Raw genomic sequence first — 19,469 nt, 5'->3', positions numbered from 1 at the left:
TTGTTCAGTCATGTTACCAGCCTCTTACTATTTATTTTTATCTTAAATGTACGCTCATAATTGCTTTTATTGTATAGGAGCTTTTTGCCTTGGGTCTCCACTGAAAATGGGCTTTTGGATCAGTTGAAGCAACCTGGTTAACCAATGTCAAATAAATAAATAAAATCTGTGTCTGTAAGACATCTGCCATCAGCTCTCAGATGTGGTCCTGTAAATGATCTCCCTGTGGTGGTGGTGGATGTCTTCTATGGTGAGCAGCAGAAACAATTGCACACACAGATCCTGGTCTCTCATCATCATCATCACCACTGACCCTCTCATCATCGAGTTGTGTGGCAGTGATCTGGAATGTTGTCATCTCTAGTGTACTATAGTAGAGCCACCAGGGGTCTCACATTCTGACAAGGTTAAACGCAGTAAAAAAATTCATACATAATATGTGTTCCCCAAAAGCTATGAGTGTAAAACATATTATAAACTGACACAAGCTGTTGGAAACTTCTTTATGGTACATTACAGTACTGTATAACCTTATACAACTGTAATACCATATTTGATGAAAGGAATGATTTCAATCCAGAACAATGTAAAAAAAATATATCTAACATACATCACAGTCATGCAAAACAGGTCATCATAAAACTCAATCAGATGTGCACCTAAATAATGTTAAATACAGTATATGGGATGCCATTAACATGATCAAAACATATGAGACTGTAACTGGGCATGTTTCCTCAAGGGATATCAGAATACATTACAGTTGTCAACAAAACATAATTGCCAGACAATATGACCCATAAAATCTATTTATACTTTGTATAGTAAAAAGAAGTGAGGGTAACAGGTGTATGGTCATGACCATGCAACATTCTCAATGTCTTATTATCAATATGTATAGATGACAGCAATAGAAGGCTATGTGTGGGCCACTATGTCCATCATACATTGTTGTTAAGCTACTCCAGTGCATTACATGGCATGCAATACACAGTTTTTCTGAGAAAATGTTGTCATCATTTGTTTAATTATGAATAAGCCATCAGTATACATGCAAAAGATGAATACACACAGCCAGCACACACATATATTGTGACAAGGATACTACAACACTTCGACAGGCAACACTAACATGATTCTACATTCTAGCCCACTTGCTACACTGTAAGCTCATAACAATGCTAGTAGCATAGCATTTAGAATAGGGGCATTATTTGTTTAATTATGAATAAGCCATCAGTATACATGCAAAAGATGAATACACACAGCCAGCACACACATATATTGTGACAAGGATACTACAACACTTCGACAGGCAACACTAACATGATTCTACATTCTAGCCCACTTGCTACACTGTAAGCTCATAACAATGCTAGTAGCATAGCATTTAGAATAGGGGCATCTGGTAAAACCACTTAACATATGCTTTACAACCATGTCAAGCAGAGACTCTGACAGAAAAGCTTTACTTCCATGGTCCTTTATTTGTATGTGTGCCTCGCACAATTATGTTGAGGGCTCAGTATGACAGTTATGCTCAACTGTAACTGAAGTATATGTGCAAGCAATATGTCATATGGACATCTCCTGAATATAGATGTTTATTATCAACATATAGTAAGAAGAACAAGCAGTGCTAAACTTAAAATATATATGCAATGAAATATCAGTAATGCAACATGGTAAATGGCTGACACCACATCATAAAACTGCAGTGTTATACAACACCTTAGAACAAGAGGGCAATCATAAATATAGTGACAGCATGGGATATTTACAAATATAAGGTATGTCACAAACACATTCACCAACTAATGTATCACTGTCCCTACCTACATTTCTAGCATTCTTATCTATGTACCCCACAATTCAAACACTGTAATGATGATCATTAATTATATAACAATCAGACACAACTGAAGAACATGATTGGCTTTGTGCACAACAATTATAGAAAACAATATGTAATGTGCTACACAGAAGTGCAAGACATGTTGAACTGAAATACATGCCAGAAACTGCCTGGCAAGAGCACTCAGAATGCTGAAACAGTAGATACTCATTCAGCAATAGAATAGGCAGGTAATACACAACATAACAGTCAGTGAGCACCACCCATCATACAAATACAATAACAGCATAATCAACTTATATGTAACACATTACATGTAAAAGCACCATAACAGTTACACAGAGATGTCTGTCATTTTGCTTGTGACTTAAAAAATGTGCTTATCAAACATGTCCTGCTTATAACTCAGAGGACAACATTTAAATTAAATCTATAATGTTATTCACGAGAAATCAATGTGCACTTTCCTTGCAGATGCATCGTGGGTACTATGACATTAATATTAGCATACCTGAGGCTGCAAGCAAAACTGATTTTTTTAACTATGAGTATCACTGGGGAGATTAATGCTGACAGTTCTAACACATACCTCTCTGTCTGCTGCTTCTCCAGCCTGTGCATACACTCAGTGCACAGATCTTGACTCTGGTCCAATATTCATCATCTGCAAAAAGAAAAAAAGGATGTATTACTACCATGGAAGGATTGTGTCAGGTAAATATATGATGTTCACTATGTACAAACAGCATTGAATAACAGCACATGCCCTCTAGCCTTGACATGCAACATAATTTCACATTCAGTTATTGCACTGTCACTTTTAATACTGCACACATTAGAGGCACTATATGCAATCTAGAGGAACTGAGATTTAAACCTACAACTCTCAGCTATGTTTGCAATACAAGCCTGACCCCCCATGCTTAGATAATCCAGCTTGGCTGTGACTGTATGGATTTATGTAAGTTAAACAACTCAATTGTATTGTTATACAGGGGAGAATTAAACAACTGCATGTCATCACATTGCTCACAGCAATAACAAACAGCTGTAAAATTCAGATTTCAGAGTCTCAATTCTTTGCAGTAGAATATATGGATGCACTTGACAGACCTACGACACATGATAGGAATTCACGTTCAACACTGCTATTTAATACGTCAACATGTAAGTTAGCTTGGAGGTCAGTCAGTGTTAAACAATAATGGATTATCATATATTATACAATGACTTCTTCTTCTTTCTGCTTTTCCCAGTTAGGGGTCACCACAGCAGATCACCTGTCTGCTCATGACTGGCAGTGGAGTTTTACAGTGTCAATTTGCCAGCCCAGTGCCCAACCTTCCACGGAAGGCACGCATGCACTCATGCCTAGGGCCAATTTAGAGTATCCAATCCACCTACAGCATGTCTTTTGGATGTGGGAGGAAACCAGAGCACCTGGAGGAAACCCACATGACCACAGGAAGGAAATGCAGACTCCACATAGAAGGCACCCCAGCCAAGGATGGAACCAGAGAACCTCTTGCTGTGAGGCAGCAACGCTAACCGCTGCACTACCGCAGCTGCCCTATACAATGACTTCTAAATACTATTAAAAATATGCACACTAATTGGTCAGTCCAGCCATTATGCCCATTGTAAATTGAGCATATATCAATAGAAAAAAGACCGGCCACTGAAGTACCATTGAGCAGCCAGACTTTTCTATTAACATAAGCTACCAGGAATCAGACCAAATGCAAGAAAAATCAGTTACATTCTGTACAACTAAAGAAACAGAAATTTACCAGATTTTCCTTGTATTTCTGTGCTGTCTCAGCAGACTGTCAAATCTCTGATCTCTCCAGATGTTCAGAGAATTTCTACATGTTTGCCTCATATTTAAAAAAAGCAACCAAGATCCATTTTTCTCCATTTCTTCTGTTGAACAGCATTGCTTATTTTGCAAGCTTGGGAAGGTAAGTCACATACTCATGCGCAGTTTATCAGAAAATGTAGAAGAATGGGGGAACAATGTGGAGGAACACTGGAGTGCCATTATACAAAGATATTATTGAAGTAAGGTAAGCAATTTCTTTCTTCAATAATGTCATTATATAATAGCAATAACTCATTCTTGGTTGCAGGTAGTGCTAGATTTAACAGTTGTCTTTGTTTGATGTATTAATCCAATTATGGATAATTCCAGCATTACCCACACACATTCATGTGCTATTGCTTAAATACTGTGCTATTCAAGATGTAGAGGTAATCTATATATATATCTATTAACAAACATTTACTCATAATGTTGTATTGACATAGGTTGGATGTTTCCAGAAAGTTTGCGGATAACAGAGATATTTGTAGTCATTCAAGGCCTAAGCATTATAGGTGTTAATTTACCAGGTACATATTAGATTTGTAAAAAGCTACACTGAAACTCAACAAGCAAGTATCTTCCATATCTGTTTTTAAAATAATAAATCTGGAACAATCAAAGTAACATCCAAAATACTCTCGACTAAGATTCAAATCCACATATATCCATGACATACTCACAGTGGCTTATTGATTAACAGGTTGAGTTAAGTAACAGAACAATTACTTCTATCATACAGAATTACTGTGGGATATTTCTGAGCCATAATGATGGAATCTGTCTTATATAGTATGTGTCAGTGTTTAACTGTCTCATAGTGGCTTTGTTTTACAAATCCAGCAAATGGTAGCCATGCTTACCTGCATTGCTCACACAATCATGAAAGTGAGTTCAACAAACATGGATATTATGATAATGTACTCTCTCTAATGTATAGCTTAATAATGTGTGTGTGCATGTATTATTCAGCATTCACACATACAAAGGTATACTGTGTGATGCTTCTCAGAATGTTGCAGTAACACAGAAATTCATAGTCATCTGCGCACTAAGCACTATAGGCATCAGTGAACCAGAGCCATCCTAGATGTATAAAAAGCTGTTTTGTATAAGCTGCCAAATAAACATAGGTCTTCCGTGTGTTATGTTCAATAACTTTTACTTAAATACCACTATTTACAAAATAAGTGGGATTTAAGCCCAGACACAGAAGAGCAATAGTCATTGTCACTCATTTCTTAAGCATTTGAGCTAATTGACAGAACAGTTTACTAATGATTCTAAAAAGAAAAATTATGGCATATCATCCACAGCTATATGTGTGACGTAAACATAAATAAACAAAAGTAATCACATTTTTTCAAGATTGTGTACATTGGCCGAGTATAGTTACGTATAACCTCAGAAGGTGTAGAAATGTTAACTTACACGTGCATTACTATTATCAGAAGAAACACCCATTAAATACAACTGAAACAGTTTCTTAACCACATATATCTAGAAAATAAATGTATTATGATGTAGTAGTGCTGGGCCTCTGTAACCTTCCGGTGAAGATCGTCTTTGTCCTTCTAATGCAGGTCATAATGGTGACAAACATGCACACCAGCCCGGTATGTCCCAGACTGTCTATGGTGATCCCTTTAGATCCATATCCCAGTCATATGCTCGCATTCCCTGCTCATGTCTATTATAGATAGTGAGCATCTGTCTGGTCTCCTCATTTCAGTTTCGCACTTCGACACGCTCAATACTCCTCTTCATTGGTATCCTCAGTCTTGAAGGTGAAACTTATTCCAAAAAACACCTTAAGAAAAATGCTAAGGTCCCACTCAGTTTGCAAGTAGCAATGGTAGGAGCAGTAAATGTATCAAAATCACATTTTAATGTTGGCATATATGGGATTGTATCAGACCATTGGAGGGTACTGGGCACGTAATACAGGCAGTCCCTTTTACTGATACCTATTGGATCATTGTATGATGCACCTTCCTGTTATGCAAACCTATTGGTTAATATACTGAATTTTGAGAACTTATGTAGATGTGTACAAATGAGATTCCAAAACATTGAGTTTTAATGAACTTCATTAATTATGCATGGTGCAAATGGTACTTAAAATCTGTGTACACATAGCTGAACTGAAAGATATAGCTGAATCACAAATAGCTTCAGATGTTAGCTGTCACCTGCTGACATTGCTGTGGTGTAATAGATTGTTCTTATTACATATTTATATTATAATTTATCTGTGGAAATCAAATTATACATGTTGACAGTCCTTTTCTAGATAAATTGTCTGCAATACAATTTGTCTGTGACATACTGGAGGGGTGTAGGATTGAACAATATGCATACAGATGGGTAAATAATAAACAGTGACAAGCAGATTTTATATATATGTATATATATATATATATATATATATATATATATATATATATATATATATATATATATGTAGCTGTAGGGATAAAAGGAAACAGCCCCTGTGAACAGTAGCTAAAGACAGAATGAAAATATATCCATAGTAATTTCTGATTACCCTGGAATGTCTGAAATATGCTTATGGAACCAATGATTTCTGAGGATTTCTGTAAATTGTATGTTCACTGAATGTTTTACAGATATTCTCTGATGCTTTTTAATATAAGTATTATGCATACAGTTGGAATAAAAATATATTTGTTTTCATTTCAGGTTGGCCTGCACTATCTGTGTTATGTTTACGGAAACTGATGACTTCCAAAGATTTCTGTAAGGTTTATGTTCACTGACTAGTTTACAGATAGTACCTAATGCTTGTTAGATAGTGATAGTTGTTAGTACATTTAATCTCATAGAAGCAAAATAAATAAATAAATAAATAAACACAATAACCATTTGGCCTGGCATGGGTTCTGCTTCTAGGCACCGAAGACGAACATTCTATTCGATTAAACCTTTTACCAAGAGTAAAAGGGATATAACTACCTTGAATCAGAGCCTCCAGTCAACAATATAGGAATTAGTGTTATACCTTATAAAACTGACACAATCTCAATTTAATTCCTTCCTAGGAAATACTATTAATTAATTACTGGAACCACATCTTCTCAGAATGTGTCATTCATTAAGCTTCAGCTGATCTTTATTCTTCAATCATAGTAGGCAGATAAGCACTATGAACTTCTTATACAATATTGGGGGGAACTTTTATTTATATTCTGGAATGTGGGCATGTGTGTAGGGAAGTGTCTGCTGCACTCCCTGTGGTTGGACAACTTACATTGTTCCCTGCCCTTGGCCAACAAATAATGTTTATCTTATTTTAATTTTAAGACAAAGATTTATTAATTTTAGTTTCTGTGTTTTTTATTTTGTACATTAAAAGCTAGTTGAAGGAGCTAAACAACAAAAGAGACTTAAAGCAGTTTCATATGAGGTACCGAACAAAAAATACCCTGTCATGGTTAATATTCACAATACGCAAGATTCTAGTGCACAAAGCTTTAAAATAATGTCCAGTGCTTTTATGATCCTAAGCTTCATCAGATCTGTCTTATTCAAAAACAAAGAATCATCCGATTCATCCAGAGGACATAATATTTTTCACAAGATTTGTTTTGGCCTTAGAGGAGTTTTCATTTTTGCTAACTAATTCGGGGGCTATGTGCTAGCGTGTGTAAGCATGTTTATGTACCCACCAGCTGGTGAGCTGTTGGCCATGTGATCCTCTTTATCTTAGTGCTGGGACTTGGTTGTAGCGTCCATACGGGTAAGAAAGCTTGCCGAGCAGGTTTTGCATTGTGAGGTGGCAAGGGAGGATTTCCTGTGACCTTATTTTGTAAAACAGATGTTCCCAAACTGTTCATTAGGGACAAGTTTAAAGTGTGATGAATTTAATACTTCATGTATTCGAGCAAAAAATTGCGTCCAGCTCTAGGATGTTTTGAAAACAAACCTCTCATGGGTTTGATGTTAATGGCATACTTGAAGCATCCCAATTGGATTGCATATTTGTAGAAGTTAAGGAGGGGGTAGTAGTCAAGAAATGTTGTGGAGTTGTATTTAATGGGCGTATTGGGAGGGCCATGCAGTGGTGCATGTGCAGATGTGCCAGCCGTTATGTAGCTGAACATGGGGTTGGATACCTTAGCTTCCTAATCTCAAGGTTCTGGGGTTTGGCCATGGAGTACACAGGGACTCTGTAGTCATGCCTAACAGCCTGTGTTGTAAAGAGGCTAGGGGTGGAGCTGATGGCAGAGTTCTCCACTGGGAAAATCTAAGTTAACCTGCTATTAGAGTTACGGTCCCTGTGTTAATGCAAATAAGGGCTAGAATGATGGTCAGGATCTAACCTTTATGTAGCCCAGGGATGGATGTAATGATTTAGCTGAAAACAAGTGTTCAAGCCAAAGGAAACAGGGTACGGAACAGAACTTTAAGAGCCATCAGAAATCTGCAGTAGGTGTGGGAGAATAAGAGCGACTAATGGTGTGGGGGTTTCTTTAATATGAAATTAAATAAGTCATCCAGGCTGCAGTGGGAATTTTGTATCTTAAATAAGGAGAGTGTGGGTGTTCTGAGTTAATAGAGAAGCTTTTATAGTGGTGTGTTGGGACAAGGTATAAATATAATGAACAGAGCTTGAAGGATGGTTGTGCTGGAAGGATCCAGTAATAATTATATGACTTGTGTGCCTTCCTTACTAGTTGTTGCTGTGAGTGGTTTTAGGTATGTGACTGTAGGCATTGCAACTGTCTTACCTATACTCCGTTTCATCCCATCTGCATTCAGTGTTGCATTCCACTCCCTATCCTTTGCTGAAGTTTTTGCTGAAGAAATAAGCCAACCTGGTGGATATCTAGTATAAACAGGTGATACAGCAACATAAGAAAGAAACTAATGTCCAAAAGCAAGAGGGAAATGGCCCAGAATTTGCCTGTAATGCCACATGGTCTGCATGCAACAAATTTATTGAGCTGCTCCCTCTGACCTGTTTGCTAATGTAGTCCATCAGTGATATAAACACAGTGGGCTCAGAGCCGAACCCTGGTGCACACCCATTTCAACTTGGAACCTGAATACTGTTCTTATTTGTGTCATTGGTTCCTTGTACATAGCCTGCACTAATTATAACAATGTTTCTGGCACTTTGAACCATCACAGGCTTGCCCAAATCATCTTTACTGGGACCTTATCTGTGCTTTCTGCAAGTTTTGGAATGCCCAGATGGACACTTTCCTCATCTCTAGCTTCTTCTCAACTACCTGCCTCACTGCAAACATGGGATTAGTTGTGCTACATCCTGCTCTGTATCTGAACTGCTCATCTCCCATCTTACTTTCTTACTACTCTGCATATTCATTTATCAATCACCCTCTCCAGAACATTAGGAGTTTTGCACTGATACCATGTCCGCTGATACTTGATAGAAGGGATGCCATTCTGTTTGATATGCCAGACACTGCTTTTAGCAGGTATGGTCTTGATAGTAATGTGGGGGGGGGTGGAGGTCAGTGGGCCCAAGAACCTCAGGGAAATGGTTATGCTAAAGAACTACCCTGTGTGGAAAGAAAATATTGTCCTTTACAGGCATAAGCATCACTTCTAGAAATTGGTGTAAGATCTGTGAGGCTAATGTCTTTGAAGTTCCTAGCATGTCCACATTGAAATATAGCAAGAGTGCCTAATGTTGCACAAACTTTTGTGTCCGCTGGTATTGACACTAGTATTGACAGTCCACACATCCCATTCATCTAAAGAAAGGACAGCATATGTCTGCTTACTCCTATATGATGTCTGTTTCTACATTGTAGTTATTGACTACATCCTGGTCATGGAAGTGATGGTGAACAGGGAGTGGTAGTGATAAGCAAGATAGTGAACATGGGCTTGCAAAGTAGCCACTAGAACATACCAACCAGCTAAGGCAGCAATGCACTGCCATGTCTGGTACACTTGTTCAGCATGAATAAATGGTGTCCTGATAAGAAGATTTCCATGGCTCACTCTGCAAATTTTATATCTTCTGGATGATAGTGCAGTTTGCTTTCATCATTTGCATCTTGGATTCCTCTCATTAGTATGTAGACTCTCATTTTCATGTTGTCATGCAGTCATTTGCACATGATTTGCATGCAACGCATTATTTTTAATATTAGAGAGACTGCATTATGTGTCACTCAGTATGGTTTCCTCTATCTGCATTATTTCTCATAACAAAGTCCAGTACTCCTTTTTGAATATCCCCATAGAGTGTTTCAGAATATATATACACACACATATATATATATATATATATATATATATATATATATATATATGTAGTCATCGAACCATACTTTCGCAGACCCACTTTAGTGAAAGTGCATTTTATCAAAAATGCACTTTCGCTAAAGAAAACCAAAAAAAAAAAAAACCATGCAGTTTGCATGTAACATTAGTTGTACATCAATGTATCACTGTGTAGTATTCATATACAACTAAGCAAACTCTTGTTGAGATCATGGTACAGTAGGGATAAGGGAATATTCCCTTTTCCCCACTGTAGTGCGATCTCGGAGTGAGAATATTAAAGTAGGGGGGATGTGGAGGGTGCAGGGGGACCTCCCTGCATAATCGTGTTTAGTGTGTTTTTTTAATTTAGTTTTTATTTTTATTTTTCTGCGAAAGTGCGTTTTCAATATAATGCACTTTTACGGAAGTCAGTTATTGGACGTATGGTTCAATGAACCGTATTTTCTATAATATAACGTAGACCCACATGCACACACACACACACACACACACACACACACACACACATATACATATATATATATATATATATATATATATATATATATATATATATATATATTGCATTTTGTAGATTTCAGTATGAGTATATGTTTTGTTTTACTGTGTTACTTGATGTTAACATCATGTTGTTAAAGAAGTTGTAATGCAGAGATTCCCCTTGCATGTCTGAAGTGTTCAGACAATTAACACACTCAATCAAACAATGACTGAAGTCAAGGAGACAGAAATATACTTACAGAACTGCCAGATTTTGAGAATTGCTATTTTAACATTGATGCATTATCTGAATAAAAATGTGAGACACTTGCAATGGGATCATTAAATCATTGGAGTTACATGGCAACTGTACCAAGTGGTCATTTCTGTCTTGCAATAATAAAAAAAAAACACCCTTAAGCCTTGCCCATGTTCTCAAATAGGAACAAGTCAGTCATACCAGAGGTGAATCTATGAATACCCATCCTATTATCTAGCTCTTTTTAAGGGCAGCTTGTGGGTTCCACTGTTTCGTTTGGAGAGGACATTTGTTGCAGGAATGGGTAGGTCCTAGGAGATGAATCTATCCCTCCAACTTGTTATTTGGTGGAATAGATTTAGATCCTTGGCCCTCTTATTAATGAGACTGTTTGATTTTTGTAGGTTCAAGAATTCATGGATGCCTGGATCCCTTATTTCTTTGTAAGCACAGCACAGATCACCCCTAAGGAGTTTATATGATACTAAATATAGAGAGATATAGGGGGGAATTCAATAAAGCCTACATGGAGCGATTCTCCATGTTTGAATAGTGGCACTGCCCCAGCATGGAACTTGGCCTTGGAGGGATCCAGTAAACAGGGCAGAGGGACGTGTGGACACGGAAGTGTCTGTGAAATGCAAATCACCTCATAAGCTGGTGAAATCTATGCAAATGAGGTTGATTTGTGATCCAGTAAACAGAATGGCAGCTGTGCAGGTGCAGTGTTGATATTAAAAATGATGCGGACAGAAACCTTGTACCGGAATATAAAATTTAAACAGGGGCTGTAAAAGCCAAAATAAAATGGTGGATATTGCACTGCAGGCATGTAAATGGCCACAACTATGGCCAGTGAGTCAAAAAGCAATGCAAATCAATAACAAAATATGTTTAATACATATGCTGTTATGCAAAAAAAAAAATAAATAAAAAGTATAAAAATCTGAAAATTAGACAATTACAAAAGCATTGCACTATAGTGCCCAGTATGCAGAGTCTTAAAATGACAGGTTTCAGTGATTTCTATGGGGGGGACCTGAAGTAGTGAAGCATCCAGGGTATACTCAATTAGCTGTATGCAAATGAGCTGGGGTTACTGAATATCAAAAAGGGCCACTGTGTCCACAGATACAACCCATGGTAGGGCTAGAACCATGTAGGTAGTAGTAGAACAGGCAGCTGACATCAAAAAGGGGTGTGTCACACTATGTGTAAGCAGATTGGAGCTTAGCAGTGCCTGTTTTGTGCTCAGTTAATCACTGCTAAGCAGGAGGCTGTGTCTGATGCTGCTGAGCTATGTTTAGCTAGTTTAAGAAAAGCTGAGCATGCCCATCTACAGGGGAGTGTCCAAATTGCTGACCACTGTTGACACTAGTGCCACAGGTTTACATGGTGCCCCCTAGTGCTTAGCAGTGAAATAATAAAAAAAAAAAAAAAAAGAAAAGATAATAGCTAGGGGAAGCCAATGAAGTAGAAATGACCGATAAGCCCTGTTCAGCAGATACTGGGCAATTCAAACCCCGATAATATACCTGTCTGGTGGAATGCATCATATTGAGCCAATAATACAGGCTGCATCTGCAGCACACCAGTATAAAGTATGCATACAACCTACAATCTGATTTTTCCCACATACTCTACACACTTGGGAATTTTAACTGACAAAATGATAGGGTCTGCTGTTGCTGCTCTACTACATCTGTATGTGCTAGAGGCTGAGGTCAGTGATGATGCTGATACTGACAGCAGGCCAGATTGAGAAAGAGAAGAGTGTTCAGGCTCAGGGTAACATTCCAGGGGCTACATGAGCTGAAGATAGTAGAGTGCTACAGGGTGGAAAGGGATATACTACAAGAACTCACCGAGCTCTGACGCCTTCAACTCAGACCAAGAGCCAACAGAAGGGAACCCATCCCAGTGGAAACAAAGGTTTGTATAGCCCTTAGAATATTAGCTACAGGTACTTTTCTAAGACCAACTGGGGACATGATGTGGGTCTCACAGGCATCTGCATCCAGGGTACTCCATCACTTTCCTGGATGACATGCAAGCACATGTCAGTGAGCACATTTATTTACACCACACCCCTGAGGAGAGAGCCAACAATATGCATGTGTTTCACCATGTGACACACTACCCTGAGGTACTGGGTGCCATAGACTGCACTCATTTCCACATCAAAGCACCACTTGGAGAAGAGGGTAGAGTCTACGTCAGCCACAAGGGGTATCATTCCATCAACTTCCAGGTTGTGTGCAATGCCCAGGGCATTATCATGAATGTGTGTGCTGGCAGACCTGACAGTTATCATGACTCCCACATCTGGCATGTATCACAGCTCTGCCAGATGTTTGATGGGGAGGGACATCCTGTACACCAATCTACTGGAGGATGCTGGCTACACACTGAAACCAAGGATGATGACAGCCATCAGAAATGAACACACACCAACTGAAAAATGCCACAATGAGGCCCACAGGAACATCATAGAGCATGTTTGGGCTGCTCAAGTCATGGTTATGCTGCCTTGATATATCTGGTGGAGCCCTCTAGTACTCCCCAGCCACATGTGCAAACATGTTCACAGCATGTGCCATGCTACACAATATGATCCTGCAGAAACCAGCTGAGGCAGGAATATCACAATGAAGGGACACACAGCCCCCAAAAAGTGGCAAGGTCCCCACAGTCATAGGGGAACTCAGTGGAGGAACCCCCTGAGCCTGTCCCTGTAGGCAGACATAGGCATGCCCAGTATGCCCTGGCCTTGGCAAAGAGACAACACAAAGCACATGCACTGGCATCCTAGGGACCTAGGGACCGACACCTCACTCCGATTCACTTACATATTAAAAAGGATGTCAGCCACAACACACAACCTGTACCTCAACATGTATTGGCTGTGTACTGCATGCATCTGGCAGAGTTAGCTCTGAAGAACCGTAATATCCACTGCTGCAGGCACAAGGTAAGTCACTCTTTGTTACAACACATGTATGGGGTACTACACTATAGCAGCATAGGTATGGACCTCCTGCATGTATGCAAGGAAACAGAGTGGGCTACTGGGATAGCTGCAGACAACTGACAGCTACGTGGGACAACAGGAACTCTATGTCCAATACTAGCTGCCCCATAATATGCAGTAGGCCCCAAGCCAGCAAAACCCACTGCACTATGTGAGTGAATTACAAATAGCGGGATCATAGGACAAATGCTTGACTGTCAGTGCTAGTCACCTACCCCAACACACCTGTATTCCTGTACAACTGCAGTAAATTATGTTTGTAAGGTAATAGCACCAGACCACACAATCCCAGGGCTGTCCCAGTCAACCTGGTAACATGTTACATTTCCACAATATGCAGGGGTCGATGTGCTATGCACGTCTGTGGTTGATAGTGTCAGGAATTAAGCTGCACTGTCTGATGGCTGTTGTGGCTTAGTGGGCTAAGTATATTACCACGGTTGATGGTACTAATGGCTTGAGACTGGCTGCACTTACTATTTTGCATATGAGCTACACTTATGGTAGGAGTTCCACAGACTGTCCATATGTGACTATTTGTTACTGGAGGAAAGCTGAATAAAGCCAGAGACAATCAAGGACAGAGGGCCACAGATATGGACAGTAAACAGCTCTGAGTAGCCTAGATGGAGGCTAGTAGCACAGCATGTTGTAACAAGTCAGAGTAGCAGCAGGATGTCAAAGTTGTCACATAACTCTATCAGTACTTACAACAAGTCAGTGGGCACCACCATACCCCTCAAATGTAAGAGTGTCACGGAATGTCCACACTTTGCCTCATATACATGGTCTGTTTTTCATAACATTGCATTCTTATGGCCAACTACTGGTGATTCAACAAAGGTTGACATGAGAAAATAATGAAAGACAGTTGAGATGCACACTTCATACCCATCAGAATATTTATGCTAATACAAAATCTGAATTCTACCAACTGTCTAAGTTTGTAAGAGCAATTTGAAACACTTGTCCTTATGTTTGTGCTTGTGTCTGTGTCCCATTTTTATACATGGCTTTGTCCAGATCTCTGGCTCGAAGAGGTTGAGAGGTATGGGCACCATTTAGCCTTATAATAACAGTATGACACAAACTGTCTGAGGACCTGAGCAGACATATGGGCACAAGGCTGGACATCCTGCAAAACAGGTACAGTCAGAGGTGTGTGTGGTGTTAACATCACATACTCCAGTCACTGCATACGTACAACTACATAGAGCAGCAACTGTGGAGAAAATCAGGAACTGGACCAGGGCAGGACAAAGGCCCACATATAAGGAAAAGGATGATCTATTGGCCATACAAATGTAGAAAGTGCAGAATAGAACAGTTTGTGCAATAACATGGGTCCCAGGCAGTGTATGGATTCAGTAACTCAAATGTCTGTCATTGGTTCCTCACTTCAGTCTACAATGATGTGCTACTGATGTACCAGGAAATCACATTGCTATGTAAAATCTACCAGACATATGATACAAAACCCTGTTCACTGTAATACACTCAGTACACACCCTAGATATGAGTCAGATATTACGGACAGCACACAGCCAGGAAATCCATTGGGCATATCAGGGAGGTGCTGGACTGTCTGTTTAATCAGGTGTAGCAGCCAATTGTCTGTAGCACACAAACTCTCAGACTGGAATACAGGTAGGTCTTTGAAGGCACATCTGGCTATATAACTGAGATGTCCATATATCTCTGGGTTTACCTTTATAACAACAAATCACAATCGGGCGACATCCAAAAGTTTGAAATACCATTTTACAGATAGCAGATGTTCGACTTCAGTAAGTGCAAATTTGTTAAGGACGAATGAACTAATACATTCGCACATTAAACAGTTACGCAAATACAATATGATTTTAAGCTGTGTCGCATAAATAATACCATCATTTCTGCATCGTGTAAAACCCTTACTGGCCCAAGCAGAGTCTGCACCTGATCTGTACAGTTGAAGTTGCATTCTGTTGCTGTGGATATATAATGTCAGCAGATGATCTAAGGACTATGGAGGTAAAACAATCTGCAGTGTATGTTAATAAGTGATGAAAAAGAGTCGGAGTAAAGCAGGACTATTGTGTAAAAGTAATGTAAGCTTTCATTGTTATCGAGCAATATAACTGCCGGATTAATGTAGTGTTATTGAATTGTTATTTCTGATAGACATATACTGTTCCCTCAGCATAAGAAATGGTATAGGCTGTATAAAATGTTTACGTAGCATATTTATTGTATAAAATGTAGAAATGTCGTTTTGCCATAATATGTTGTGTAAAGTGTTGCATATGTTCAGTTAATAAGGTGCAAGACATGTTGTAGTGAATATGTACTGCATGTGTTACAGGCAGGGGAAGAAACTTTGCAGGACTATGCACCCGGAAATGTGAATTCAGTATACAGCACAAGTAGGGCACAGAAGTGAAGAGAATTATTGCTAGTTGATGGGTATCAATATTACCAGGAAAAGGCAGTCCAGGTCAAGCAGTATTGGTGTTGTACAAGGAAGAACAAACAAAGGTGCAAGGGTAGATGTGCCACTGAAAGTGATGTACATGGCTATAGGCTGATTAATAGCATTCCACATTACCATGCTCCAGATGTAGTGCAAGGGGAGGTAATGAGGGTAAAAGAACAGTTTAAATGTCATGCTGAGCAATCTGTGGAGGACCCATGCAAAATAGTTGCAGAAGTCCTAGCTGGTACATCAAGTGCAGTTGTGAATGAGTTACCGAATACTAGTACCCTAAAGCAGACCATTGGTAGACAGAGGTACAGAAAGAAATTGGATAAGTGCAATGGCTTTCATAATCTCAGGGAAATGAGTGCTGACATGCTACCCTTAAAGAATGGTTTGTTCATTATCAAACATAGTGCTGATAATGAAGGTGATACCAATGTTGTTGTTATAACCATGAGGGATAATCTGAATATGCTTTGTGAATCTGAATACCTAATGGCAGATGGGATCTTCCCTATTAGTATTACTGAATGTAGACAAGTTTACACATTACATTGTGCACAGGCTGGTGGAGTTAACAGAAAAGTGGTACCTGTTGTTTATGGGATAATGCCCAGCAAAAGTGAAAGGTGTTACGATGCTTTTTGAAGCATAGTGTTGAATTTGTGTACTGAAAATGAATTTAGACTACTTCCCAATATGGTGTTTACAGACTTCGAAGGGGCTGCGGTGAATTCTATTCAGAGACATCTCCCTAATACATTAACCAAAGTTTGCTGGTTCCACTTTTGCCAAATTGTTTGGAGAAATATACAATGCTTACATTTGGCAGGACACTTTGGAGGCAGTATATCCTTTGCAATGCTGTGCAAGGAGATACCTCCATTAGTGTTTGTTGACCCAGGTGACATATGTACTACTTTCCATGAAATAGAAGCTGACATGTCAGAGGAGGGTAAGCCTTTGTGTACCTTCTTTAAGGAAACATATATCTATGGCAGGCCATGGCGATATGATATGAGGGGAAGTATAAGTGAAAGAGTGCCTCCTTTATTTGATAGTAATTTTTGGAATCAGTATGATACATCTGGTATGGGCTACCCTTGTAGCCAGAATGCTGTTGAGGGTTGGCACAGGCGGCTATGTAGTTTGTTGGGTAAGAAAACCCTTTATATGCTTGACATCTTACAGGCTGTGCAACTTGAGCAGAATCATGTACATGATTTAAGACATAGACTACTGTTGTGTTTGCCTTCATCACCAAAACGTAGGAGACTATTAGACAACAAAGCAGCCTTTACACGTTTACTGTATAAACGTTCTGAATTCACAGCTAGAGGATTTGTGAAATTAGTGGTGAAATGCTGCTCCTTCTCCTGAATTTGATTATCATTGCACTTGTTATTTGTGGAGCACATTACTTTCCATGGAATACATTACACTGAACACTATTCAGGAAGCTGTACATTGCTTATAGTGAATAAGGGACTTTATTGTGGCATGTTCATAACAGGAATCACTTCTGATGTTTGCTGGTATGTGTATGGCTTGACGCTGAACATGGAGATATGCTGGTGGTGTTCACATGTCGAAAAAAGGCAGAAAAGGGCGAAAAAAAATTCAACCATTTAATTTTCGATATTTTTTGAAATTTGGGGTTTTAGTTCACTTATATGAGTCACCGTTATGAATAATCGCACTTCCGCAATTCGCGGTTATAAAGGTAAACCTATCTCTGTGCATACAAACAGCTATGTATAACTAACTCTCTCTCCCTATCCCCATCAGACATGATTGCCCCTATATATCAGTATGTGGCACATAGGTATATCTGGATCTGTAGAGTTTTATATATATATATATATATATATATATATATATATATATATATATATATATATATAGGTAACACACACACACACACACACACACACACACACACATATATATATATATATATATATATAGGTTTACTATTAAATGTTCGAATGCACGAAACCATTTCGATAGCCCGCGAAACTCCGACGATCGACATTACGGCGGCGCAACACCTCCACACCCATGCTACCATGGGATTTGATAGTAAACCATATATATATATATATATATATATATATATATATAGTCACTTTATAATCTTGAAATACTGAAATATCGAATTTCAGTATCTCAAGACTATAAAGCTGAACTTCCGAAATAGCAAAACCCCATAACTGTGAATCCAGAACTGTCGAATTCATGGTTTTGGTGATGGGCTACGTGAAGTGGGATATACTGTGCGCCGGAAGTATGGTGTGGTGTGTGGATATGGTTGGAAATTAAGGTAAGTGAATATTTTCTTAGGGGTTTTGGGTAGGGATTTGAGTGTATGTGAGTGTGTAAGGAAGTTGTAGGTGTGGGTTAGGGTAAGTAGGTAAGAGTATGAGTGTGTAAGTGTTGAAAGTGGTGGTGTTTGTACATATGTGATGTGTGTGTGTGTGTGTGTGTGTGTGTGTGTGTGTGTGTGTGTGTGTGTGTGTGTGTGTGTGTGTGTGCAAAGGGACTGCAGAGTGTGTAGTGGTGAGTTTACTGTCTTTTCCTGTTTGGTGCAACTCAGAGTTAGTATATATATATATATATATATATATATATATATATATATATATATATGTAGCGGGGGTGTGGGGGGGTGCAACCCCCCCGTATAGGGAGTGCAGGGGATCCTGCTCCAATTCTTATATGTAGGGTAGGTTTGTCTATTTTTTTTGTTGTGTTTGTGTGTGTTTGGTTTGTTTGTTATAATGTGGGACGGAATGTGTATGTGTTGTGAGGTGTATGGTGTGTTTACATTCACAATTTTGAATTTCGCACGTTTGGGGTTTCGGTGTTTTGATTTTTTGGCTTTATAGTCTCAAGATACTGAAATTCGATATTTCAGTATTTCGGGATTATAAAGTGAATCCATGTATATATATATATATATATATATATATATATATATATATATATATACATGTGTGTGTGTATATGTATATATCATATATATATATATATACAGAGATGGGGAGAGGGAGAGAGAGAGAGAGAGAGAAACACACACACACACACACACACACACACACACACACACACACACACATACACACATACACATGGAAAGGCATAAAGAGTTATGTATTGTTGAAGCCACTTGTACACCAAGTTTAACTAGTGGCATGTGCAATTAGTACAGTAAGCTGTAATGGGTTCTAATCTCACATC

The sequence above is a fragment of the Protopterus annectens genome, chromosome 1.part1 (genome assembly GCF_019279795.1).
Source record: "Protopterus annectens isolate FY-2018-M chromosome 1.part1, PAN1.0, whole genome shotgun sequence".
NCBI lineage: Eukaryota > Metazoa > Chordata > Ceratodontiformes > Protopteridae > Protopterus > Protopterus annectens.
Note: the sequence above shows the minus strand (reverse complement) of the source record.